This window comes from Dasypus novemcinctus, chromosome 2 (assembly GCF_030445035.2).
Source record: "Dasypus novemcinctus isolate mDasNov1 chromosome 2, mDasNov1.1.hap2, whole genome shotgun sequence".
Lineage (NCBI taxonomy): Eukaryota > Metazoa > Chordata > Mammalia > Cingulata > Dasypodidae > Dasypus > Dasypus novemcinctus.
The window spans coordinates 147,687,628-147,699,752 of record NC_080674.1 but is presented as its reverse complement, the minus strand read 5'-3'; positions in this window follow the sequence as shown (position 1 = coordinate 147,699,752).

Here is a 12,125-nt window from a genome sequence, read left to right as displayed (position 1 = left end):
CGACTCACGGCCACCTCAACACCTAGTCAGCTCCTTCTGTGGGGCAACCCATCCCTCTGCCCCCTGCATCTCCCCTTGGACCGCTTCTTCCCCACCACTGAGGAAACCAGTGCTTACCATAAAATGCAAATGCCTGGGTGGCCCAAAGCCCTGCATCAGCCAGCTCTGCCCACCTCTCACACCATCCCCTTGCGCATTATTTGCCTTTTCTGCATAAAAGGCAGAAACATGCGGTGCTTACTCGCACTTCGGGGCCTGTGCACTGGCTGCCTCCTTCCCGCTTTTAGGTCTCAACTTAAATGCCCCTTCCTCAAAGAGACCTTCCCAGACCACGGAGCCACGAGGCTGCCCCCACCCTTCACTGTCTCAAAATTTGTACCAAAACATTGGTTTGCTTATTCAATCCTGTCTTACTAAACTGTCAGCTCCATGAGTGCAGGGCCATGTCTGTCTTGTGTACCTACTATGTGCTGCCAGTTGCTGAGGTCATGGGGAAGACAGGCAAGCTGCCCCCCACCTGGGGTTCACAGCCTGGAGCAAAGAGGGATAAAGACACTGAACATACACATGAACAAGAGACCTGTTACGTGTTGTGCCAAAAATTAGAGGAGTGAAATATAAGAGTGGCAGAACAAGGGGGATGTCAACTGGAGCAGTCAAGGACACCATTCTGGAGGAAGTGACCTTTACGGCGAAATGCAAGGAATGAGAAAGAGTCAGTCACCAAGCAGCTGGAAGGCTGGAGCTACAGACAGATGGAGAACAGGTGCAAAGGGCCTGAGGTGGGAGTGAGCCTGGTATGCTGGAGGAACAGCAGAAAAAGGAAAGGGGGAATCAGGATAGAGAGGAAAGGAGGAGGGAGGACAAAGGCCCAGAAGAGGGAGTAGGGGTGGAGGCCCTGCCTGGTGGCAGAGGAGGGAGGCCGCATCAAGTCACCAACTTCTGCTTTCACCACAGAGGAGCTCCTTGAACGGCAGGCCTCTAGGTGCCCGGCCTGCACTAAATGCATTTTGTGGGTTAGCTGGTGAATGCTCACCACGGTCCTTGGGGCAGGTACAGTCATTGTCCCATGGTATAAGGAAGACACTAAGGCTCAGAGAGCTTGGGCAAATTGGAGGGGCTGGGACTGGAGCCCAGGTCTAGCAGGTACGGTGGGTGGCCTTAAGGCCCCTTGCTGCCTACCCTTCCCTTGCTGCCGCTCCCCACCCTCAGAGATAGATCTGGGGAGGTACTTCCTCCCACCTGCTGCCCGGCCACCCCCGTGTTCTCTGCCTTGAGTTTGAGGGTCTCCTGCAGGCAGCCTGGTTGCTGCCTAATCACTCCCAAGGGAGTTTCATTCCTCCTTTTTCACTGTTCCCCAAAAGCAAGCCAAGGAGAAAGCACACTGACCCTTTACCCAGCCGGGACGGGTGTCCAGAGAGGGGAGGCAGAAGCCCATCTCCGGTTCAAAAGCAGCCTGTTTTTGAGGCCCCTCCACGGGTCTCCTTTTAGGGCGACCCTAGTCTTAAGGGAAGTAAACCCATGAGACTTGTCCACCAAGATGACAGCCTGGTAGTCAGTAAATGTGCAGCCCAAGGCCAGAGGCAGCAGCTTCAGACCCAAGGGGACTGGCTTCCCCCGGTGCCCCGCACTGCCCCAGACGCTGGCTGTGGCACACCCGGGAGAGAGCGGAATCCCAGGAAGGTGAGGAGGTGTCTAGAAAAGGAGGCGGCTCTGACTCCCACCTCCACTCTGGAGCTCAGGGAATTGAGGGCCTCGCTCACTGCAGGGGCCGCACCACAAAGGGAGTGGCCGAGCATGGGGCAGCCCCAGGCCCCCACAGAGATGGGAGTCTATCAGCGCCATTTTCCCAACAGCACGTACTCACTTAGTGCCTGTCACATTTTAATTAGAGACAGGAGAAGCTTCATAATTGGCAGAGCCCAGCCCAAAATGAAAATGGGGAACCCCATGCTCAAATAAAATAACAGGATAGTATATGGGAACCCTGTATTTTATCATGTTTTTTTTCCTGAAAACCCACAATTTCTCTAATAAAAAAAAAAGCAGGAGATAATTGCCATTAAAGGCACTAAAATATAAAACTGTAAAATATACATATATATAAAGTTCTTTCCATTCTTCTGTGGTCTTTCAACTAATCATGATGGCTTGTTTTCTGTTTTTTGTTTTTGTTTTGCTATTGAATACTGTTCTAAGTAAAGAAAAATTAAAAATTTAAATTATTAGCATGAGTTTTACCCTTCTTTATATATTGTGCAATGCCAGTTTTAACTGCAAATACAAAGGCATTTAACTCTTATGCAGAATCATCGAAATTATAGTTTTTATTTCATAGCTTGTGCATGCATATGTATTTCATTCTTACCAGAACAGTGGGAAAACTACACAAAATCACCTTAACAGTTTTTATTTCACTTCCTGATACACAGACTTCCTACCACACCCTTTACCTTCAGCTTCCTGATGAGTAAGAGAAGAATGGAAGGAAAGGAAACTATGGGCTGCCCTATCTTTCCCTGTCTTTCTGTGTTATCATCTTCAGCATAAGTGTTTGACTAATTACAGGGAAATGATACAAGTAAGAAAGGCTGTGATAGGGCTCCTTGGTTATTTGTTTGTTTCTTTGTCCAACTGAAGGGAGTGCTGGTTGGAAGGAAAGCTTGGGGCTGAGAGCGCTCCTGCTTTCTCAGGTGTAGACATAACACACTTGCCTTGTACACGCATACCTTGTATTATTGTGCTTCACTTTATTGCACTTTGCAGATATTATGTTTCTTCACAAACTGAAGGTATATGGTATCCCTGAATGAGGCAAGTCTATCAGCACCATCTTCCCAACAGCATTACTCACTGAGTGCCTGTCACATTTTATTAGGGTATGTCCATTGCTTTTTTAGACATAATGCTAGTGCACACTTAATAGACTATAGCATAGTGTAAATACAACTTTTATATGCACTGGGAAACCAAAATTCCTGTGACTAGCTTTACTGCGTTAGTCACTTTATTGCAGCCCGTGGGGGTCCACCAGAATTCTGTGCTCATGGGGCTTCCCAAACGGTACCCGCACAAGGGAAGCAAGGACCCCCATGGGCCCGCGGAGCATCCCTGTGGGCGTATCATGCACCTGCTCCTCTCTCCCTCCAGACTTCACCCATGGAACAAAGTGAAAAAATGAAAATATTTTAAATGTCAAGACAGTGATGGAGGAGCATGGAACTAAGTGCAGGGCCCTTCTGAACCCAGCGCCCAGTACCACACAGGTCAAATGCCCCTGAAGCTGGCCCCGCGTCCATCCCCACCCAGGTCAGAGAGGAAACTGCCAGGGAGGATCCTGATTGGCCCAACTCAGGTCACATGCCCTTCCCCAACCCAATGTGTATCTCCAGTCGCAGTGCACTGACGGAGCCAGCCTGGGTCCCAAGCCCACTCGGCCAGGGTGAGGTGGGGTGCTGGTGATTGACAGCCTCACCAGGGGACTGGGCGTGGCCACACCAGCACTTAAGCTGCCACAGTTCAGTGCAGGAGCTCAGTCTGGGCAGGAAAATAACCTTTACAAAGAAAGAGAAGTGGGAAAACCTGAGGGTTTAGTTGGAGGCTGTGACCACTCCAGTCTGGCTGCTCCCCACAGAGGAGCCTGGGGCGATGAGGGCAGGGAGGTGGCAGGTCAGAGCACGGAGGCCCTGGGTACCCTCCGTTGGGCCTCATCCCGCGCTAACGAGGTCACGCTAAGCAGGCCACACCTGCTCGCTGCCACGCACCTGCTCCAGCCACAGCCCTGCTCTGGACCCTGGGCATGGACCTGCTTTTCCCTCTACCTAGCACCTCTTCCCCACCACACTCCTTATTCTGGCTAATGTGCACGCATTCTTTGGGTACTGACATGAATATCACCTGCTCCCAGAAGCCTTCCTTGATGTCCCAGGCTGGGGTCGGGTGCCTCCTTGGACCCCCTCACAGGACCTGTGCCTCCCCCATCTCTGCAGAGGACCTCCGGGGGGGCAGGGACAGGCTCCTGTTCAAGGTGACTGTCCCAGCCCCGGACCCCAGTAATGGTGGCTGAAAGGCTAGAGGAGTGCCCAGGCAGCAGGAGCCCTGGGCTCTGCGTGAGCTACTGTCTCCGGGGTCAGGCAATCAGCCCAGGGACCAGGGATGAAGAGGCATGGCGTTTACCATTCCTGACCTCATTTTCTCCTCCCAGCCAACCCAGGAAGGAGGGGCTCTTGTTGCCCTAACACAGATGAGGAGACAAGGGTGGGGCTCGTGGCCTCTTTTCTTGCCCCCGCACTCCCCCCACCCACGTTCCAGGCCAGTCAGGGTGACCAGCCCAGGGGCCTCTCGGCCAGGCCCGAGCAGATGTCCTCTTCTCCTGGCCAGTCCCTGAGAGAACTCGCTTCCAGCTGGGGCCTGTCCCATCCCTTCTCCCTCCCTCCTCTTCCGCTCCCTCCCCACTTCCTTCCTCCCTGCTCTTGGATATTCTCTTTGCAGGAAAGGCCCCAGGTTCCGGGGCAAGGCCCCTTCTGGTCCCACTGTCCCGGCCAGGACACATGCTTCCTCCATCAGCCAGCCCCCTCTGCCCTCCCTGGGGGCCGGAAATCTGATCCAGGCCCAGGGCCCTGCACAGGGGACAGCCCAAGGTCATCTTGTCCTTTCCTCTGCCCCCAGCCCTAGCACAGGCAGAGGCACTCTGGAGCTCATCCTGGGGGCCTGGAGTTTGGGTCTGGGGGACGAGGCTGATAGGGGCCTTGTCACTCTGCCAGGCAGCCAAGCATTAGAGAGGGCTTCTTCAGGGCAGGCCCTGGGCCAAGGCCTTAACCTCTGTCAACCCGGAATAATAACTGGCCTCTTGGGACTCATGTGCAGAATCACCAAGCGAGTAGTGACTATTATTAGTATTCTTGTTATTATTCATCATAATCTGAGTCCTCACAGCCACCCTGGGAAGTAGGTATAGTTTTTATCCCCATTTCATAAATGAGGAAACTGAGGCTTAGAGAAAAGGAAGCAACTTGCCCAAGCTCCTTCGGGGCTCAAACCCAGACCTGACCAGTGCTCTCCATCTCTGCACTGTTGTGCTGCCATCCCAACCACTGTTGGTGATCCCAGAAAAACGCCTTCCCCATTAGGTGTCTGCTTCCCCAGCCATGTAGTGAGGAGGGGGAAGGAGGCCTAAGGGCCTGTAAGTTGAAGGGGACTCAGTCAGTAATCCACTGAGCAGGGGCTTGCCAAGTGCAGTCTGATGTCAGGCCAGAACTGGGCACAAGATCGCAGATGTGGCCCTGCAGGGGCCTACAAGCCAAGGTCACCCAAACCAGCACAGGCTGCCAGACTCTAGCCTGGATCCTTCCTGCTGTAACTCCATCTATTTGCCCTGGACACAAAGGAAGGGAAATCCCCAGAGTGGAAGGGAGACAGGTGTCCCCACTATTCCAGGACTGCTAAAGATTGGGGAAGCAGCCCTGGCAGATGCTGGGGAGAAGAGGACTGGGAGCTGGCAGGTGGGCTGAGGCAGTAACGGAGTCCTTGAGGGGTCGATTGATGGGGAGCCCCTTCCCAAGAGTTGAGACAGGCAAGAGCTGCCTGGAACAGAGATGCATCACCCCAACACTACCGTACCCTCACCTTTGGCCGGTAGCACACCCAGATAAAAGTACAAATTGGTGGATCCTTGAGTAGATTCATTTATGAGTTATTCACTGTTTGGAAGATTCTGCGCGACCCCACCGCGACCGCCTTCTGCCCCCACAGCCCTTCCCCCGAGCTCTAGGTCCCAAGCTCCCTAGCGAATGCTCTCCCTTCACCGCACACCCCAGGTCCTCTGCCTAGCCGGGTTTCCTTCTTTCCAGATCGCCCGCCATCCCTACCCCTGTCGCTCGAGGACGGGCCCAATAACAATGGACGGGGGTCGCGAAGGAGAGGTGGGGAAGGAGGACGCCACCCGCTTCCATCCCGGCGCCCCCCCGCCTCCCATCAACTCGGGGACCTGCGCTGCTCCGCGGCCACCAGAGGGCGCGCGCCCCCTCCCAGAGCCAAAGCCACGACGGCAGCGGCGGCGGGATTCCAAGGCCAGGCGGGGCTGGCGGAGGATGCAGGGTAGTGGAGCGGCTCCTCCAGGCGGGGTTCCTCGGGGACGCAGTCCCACCCCTGGCGCGAGGGCTCAGGCGCCCGAAGACGCGAGCCTCAGGGGCGGCCCCTCGACCCCGCTCCCCTCCCTGCCTCGGCCGCGCCCGCAGCTTCGGCCTCCGACTGATGGCTCGCGCGCCCCCGCCTGGCCACCGCCCGCCTTGCGGCCTGGGGGAGCCCGGGTGGGGCGGAGATTTACCGGGAAGTAGGCGGGGTTGAGGAGGGGGGACATAGAGTATACCAGACAGAAAGGGCTTGTAGTGGTTAGCACTGGTTGAGCACTCAGGAGTACTGGAAACTACATTTCGTGTGCTGGGGGGGGAGGCAGGATCCTAAGCAGATAGTAGGAGGGCTCTGGGAGTCACTGGGCAGGCGTTGAGGGCAGTGGGCGGTGCCTCGGGGGTAACAGCGCAGCAGGCCTAAACTGGAGGGAGGGCACCTGTGTTTACTGGGGGACCTGGAATGGGTATTTGAAAGCAATGAGTAGGCACTAGGGGGATACTGGATAACAACTGGCGACACCAAGTGGGTGCTGGGAAGTACTGACAGGCACTGGGAAGATAGTAAGTACCAGGGGCACCAGGTGGGAATTGGGTGGGTTTGGGGGACATGGCATGACTGTGAAAGTAAAGAGGCCTTGAGAGGTTTCGTGGCAGGTCGTGGGGACATTGGCATGCCCGGTGAGACGTGGGGGACGCCCGGTGGAGATTGGGTGAGCACTGCAAGGCACCGGGCTTGCATTCACACCTCGGACCAGTGTGGCACATCCCAGGCAGTGTCACAGTGCCCCTCACCACAGCTCCTCCAGGCTGAATCACTGTGCCATTTTCACAGCCAGGACTTAGCACAGAGATTTCCTTGGCGACTCAGGGTCCCCTGCCCAGGGCCTAATTTCCTGGCTGGAGGTGAAAGGGGGGAGAAGGGGCGTGCACATTAGCAGCGGACGGCAACACCCTCATATTGTCTACCTCCCGCAGACGGGGAGGGAAGTAAGGATAGTTCAGCCCCTCATCCCTGGGGAAAAGGCTGGAGTTGTTCCCACCCTGCCCCCAGACCCCAGGCCTAAAGAGCCCCCTCCTCAGGCCCTCCCTCCAGGCCTCTGCCTCCTGGCCCAGCTTGCTGGCTGCTGGGCCGGGAGGGGCTGCCAGGCTCGGCCTCCTGCCCACTGCGGGGCGCCGGGGGAGGGCGGCGCGCGGCTCGAGATGCCGCGTTGCCATGGAGACGCTGCCGCATCCTGACTGCTCCTGGCAACGGGGTCCCGCAGCCAGGCAGGCGCTCGGCGGGGACCCCAGGGAGCGGGCGCGCCAGGCTGCCCACGGCGCCGCCAGAACCCCGGGATACGGACACAGGTCCCCCACCCACAGGCACCCTCACACTCCCACGAGTATGCACGTGTACACACGCACCCCAGCTGCAACAGCCCAGGCGGAACTGCAGCCTGAGCCTGCCCTGCAGCCCCCACTCATTAATTCAGCAAACATTTGCCGATGGTCTCCGTGCCAAGCGCGAGCTGGCCACTGCGGCTGCAGGGACCAGTCACACGGGGACACAGCACCACTGCCCTCCCCATCCCCAATCTCACAGCCCGCGGGGGAGGCAGACACAGAAACAGTGAGATCAACACAGTGGCCCCAACAGCCACCCGCTGACTGCGGCCTAAGGCTTCCTCATGCAAGGTCTCACCTAAACTGCACAGCAGCCCTCCGCAGGCTCTGCAAGAACCCCATTTACAGATAAGAAAACTGGGGCATGAGAGAGCACAGTTTTTCACTCAAGGCCACGCAGTTAGCAGGAGTCCGAGCTAGCCTTCTGACTCGGATCTTAACCTCTTCTCCACACAACCCTTGCTGGAACTGTTTCCAGAGCATACGTGAGGCAGGACCCAACTCAGCTGGGGAGGCAGCGGCAGGGAGGATTTCAGACTACAGCTGTGTCTTGGGAGAAATGGAATTCTGTCAGGCAGAGGAAAAGGAAGGCATCCTTGGCTGAAAAATCAGCCTGCACAAAGGCCTGGAGAATTGCAAGTGGCAGGCAAGGTGTGAGGGAAAGGAAGGCAGATGTGGCTGGAAAGCTACCTATAGGCGGGTCTTGGAGGGCCCAGTATACAAGGCCAAGGGCACTGGACACCATTCAGCGAGCAGCAGGGAAGTGTGCGACCTGGGGAGGGGGTAACTGACTGTTATTCTGGCAGCCAATGGGGGGTGGGCTAGCCTGGATGAGCTGAAACTGTGGACGAAAGGCTGGAGAAGGGGCAGTGATCATTGTCCCAGTGGGTGGCAGTGGGACCCAGAGAGAAAGCAGGACACATCCTTTTCACCTTCCTAAGCAAAGATCCTCCTGTCTGAATCAGGAACCTGGGGAATGACCTAAGAGCTAGCTGTGTGACAAGGTGGAGGCCCCAGCCAGAGCCATGGCTTAAGGGGGTGAGGGCAGCAAATGGGGACATGGTTCAGGGTGACATGAGGAAAGACCAGGCTAGACTCCTGGAAGGACTTTTGAGGAGAAATGGGTTTAAGGAACTGAGAGAGGCCAGGGAATCCTGGAGAAGAAAAGAGCCCCCACACACACACACACACATCTCACACATCTGGGCAGGGTGTGGACAAGATGTCCCTTCCAGACCCCTCCTGTCACGGTTATTCCTCCCTGGCCCCAGCCCAGCAAATCCTGTCCAGAGCACCCTCCTAGAAGGCTCAGCATCCAGCCCCTAACCACCCCCACCCCCAAGTTAGCCTAATTTTTTCCTTTCCATGGATTCAGGTCATTGCTCCCTGTCCTCTCTCCAAGGCGCCGGGAATGTGACTAATTCCCTCCCTTCATTTGTGGGTCCTGTTACCTGGGAGGTATTTATAGCGCCGCAGCCTCCCTCCCCAGCAATCCAACTCAGCTGCTCTCCCCCAGGCCATTTCTCTCCCCATTAGGCCAACCTTTGCCTCCCCTCTCTGCTGCTGCAGCCCCCCCCACCCCCCACTTCTCCAGAGCCCCACCCCTGCCACACAATTCCACTCTCAGGAAGGGGGCCTGGTGCTGGCTGGGCAGGACGGCCCCAGGTGGCCTTTCTTAGTGGAGTGTTGTCTGCAGGGACAATGCCCCCTCCCCTCTTGGGCACCCCAATTGGCTGACCCTTCTGTGACCTCACCATGCAGGCTGATGCTTACACTAACAATAGGTAACAATTATTGAGTGCTTTCTGTGTGCCAGGTATTTTTATTACCCCTGGGTGGCAGATAAGGAAACTGAGGCTCAGAAAGGCGAAATGACCCAGGTCTTTATAGCTGGGGTGGGGTAGTCCTGCACAGCACCCCTGGAGCCCTGCCCCGGTGTGTGGGATGATGGGTCAGACAGGCAGGCTGGTGGGGTGAGGCTGAGGGCTGTGGAGTGGCCAGGGGACATCTGACCAAGACACATTGCAAAAAGCCAGCAGTGTCCCTGCTGGTCACAAGCTGTGGCTGATCTGCCAACGGGTAAGCAGGGAATGGCATCTAGTGGAGGCCACCAGGTCACAAGACACTGCCTGTCACACATGTCTTCCTTCAGGCAGGGTTACTGAGGAACAGGGGTGGGGGTGAGGGGCGCGGATCTGACCAAGGACAGAGGCGAGCCCTGTCTGCACCAGGGCTGAGTGAAGTGGAACTGCCACAGAGGATGGGAAGTAGGACCCCATGGAGGACTTACAGGCATAGAAGGCTGGGGCGGGACCAGCTGCCCCTTCACAGCCGTTCTCGCAGTTCTCTGAGGTTCCTTTTTGCAGCTGGGAAGACGGAGACCTTAAGAGGAAAAAAGACTGGCTTGGCACTGCGCAGACCCTCTGCCCAGCAATTCCCCAGCACCAGAGACCGTGGCTTTGGCACAATTTCAGGGGGACAGGAGAGCATGGAAGAGAAGCCACGTTCAAATCCCACCCTTGTCCTCACAAGCTTGGTGACCTTGAACAAGTGATTTCACCTCTCGGAGGCTCCACTGCCCCTCTGTAACGAGGGCTGAGCTCACAGCTCACTCCCAGATGGCCCTGAGCACCGTGATGTGAAGCAGAGCCCCGAGCGCGGGCCAGGCCCGTGGCAGGTGCTCCGTAAATGTTGGCAGTTAGGCCTGTGGTTTGTTTATCCCCCCTACACCCCCGCTTCTTCTTCCGGCTCAGATCTGAGCAAAGGGGCCACATCTCTTCCCTGAGACTGGGGCATCCTGAGAAAAGAGCCTGTGTCTCCATCAGCCTCACGCCAGCCGTCCTTGGGACGCCCAGCTAGCTCCTTCGAGGGGGACGTCAGGGACAGAGCCAGGCCCTTGGACTTTCCTGGCAGCTCAGGGGCTGAGCATGGCAGCTTCAGGAGCCAGAGTGGGGGGTGGGGTTGGGGGTGAGGTGGGAGACGTGGGGCTGCTGTGGCTGGGCCCTGACAGAACAGGAAGGGACAGTAGGAGGCGGCTGTGAATGCCCCTGCGGGCACCCCGACTGCCCCTGTGGGCCTGGCGCGGGGCCAGTTCTCCATCATCCTGGGAGGGAGGGAGCCCCAGCGACAGATCGCTGGGGCAGCTGCTGTCGGGAAGGACCACTCACTGCTGCTGTCCTCATTTGCCTGCTCTTCAGTGGCCGCAGCCCCCATCAGTCCACACCCAGGCTGTGGGTTATTTGGGGGCCACCCCCTATCACACTGCCACAAAGGTAGATCACATTGGGGAGGGGGCCACACTGGGGGAGCAGCCTGGACCCAACAGTCCTCCATTGTACCCCCGTCCACTACCCCCCACCATGGGGTGCCAGGAGCCAGCCTGGAAAAAGAAAGACACAGTCACTCTGACTCCTGCTTGGGGGAGCCAGGGCCAGCAGCAGCCCAGCTAGCTCCTTCGAGGGGGACGTCAGGGACAGAGCCAGGCCCTTGGACTTTCCTGGCAGCTCAGGGGCTGAGCATGGCAGCTTCAGGAGCCAGAGTGGGGGGTGGGGTTGGGGGTGAGGTGGGAGACGTGGGGCTGCTGTGGCTGGGCCCTGACAGAACAGGAAGGGACAGTAGGAGGCGGCTGTGAATGCCCCTGCGGGCACCCCGACTGCCCCTGTGGGCCTGGCGCGGGGCCAGTTCTCCATCATCCTGGGAGGGAGGGAGCCCCAGCCAATTTCCAGGTAAAGGCTACAGATGCAGAGAGGTCCATCCACCACGGAGGTCACAGAGCCCCCATCAGGTGGGAAGGGACAGGCAGTACCTGCTCTGATGCCCACAAATCCTGACCCTCGTGTCCCGAGGACACAGCCAGGCCCAGGGCTTGGGGGGGCGGTGGAAGTGTTCAGCAGCCCTGTCCATCCTGGCAGATGGAGGGTGGGCCAGGCCTCGCAGGAGACTGAGGACAGAAGGTCAGGGAGCAGGGCCGTGGAAGTGAAGCATTCTGGGCAAATTCTTCAGCAAGGCGCTGCGATGGGCTACAGCCGAGGAGTGGACCTTGGAGTCCTTGGTCCTCAGCCTGGCTCACCTGTGTGACCTTGGGCAAGGCCTGGCCTCTCTCTGAGCCTCAGTTTCCCCAGTCACGATATTGCAACTCTGAGCTCCAGCATCCTCCCTATCAGCTCCGAGACAAGCCTCCCAACGCATCCCAGCAGGCCCAAGAGATTGAGGGGCCAGAGGGGGGTCTGCGCCCAAGTCGCAGCCACCTCCCCAACCATGGGCACACAGGGTCCTCGTTGAAGAAACACGGTGTATACAAATAATTAAACGGAAGAATTGGAGTGATTAGGGCAGATGATTATTGTCAAATTATGATTTATCTTGTAGTGGAATTAGTATTCCCCCAAAGGGCCCGACGTGGCGCGGCGCCCGCCATGGCCCGTGATTAATCGCCGTCTCCAGAAGGTCACCTCCAGCCACTGCAGATTAACTCAGTGGGGAAACTTCTTTCCGTAATTCAAGCTGTTGTTCCCACAACCTGTCATCCGCCGCGGAAAGGACGATTTCGTCAGGGAGCCCAGGGCGGGGGCCGGCCCGCTCCCCCAGCCCCTCCCGGCTGCGGACATGATGTAT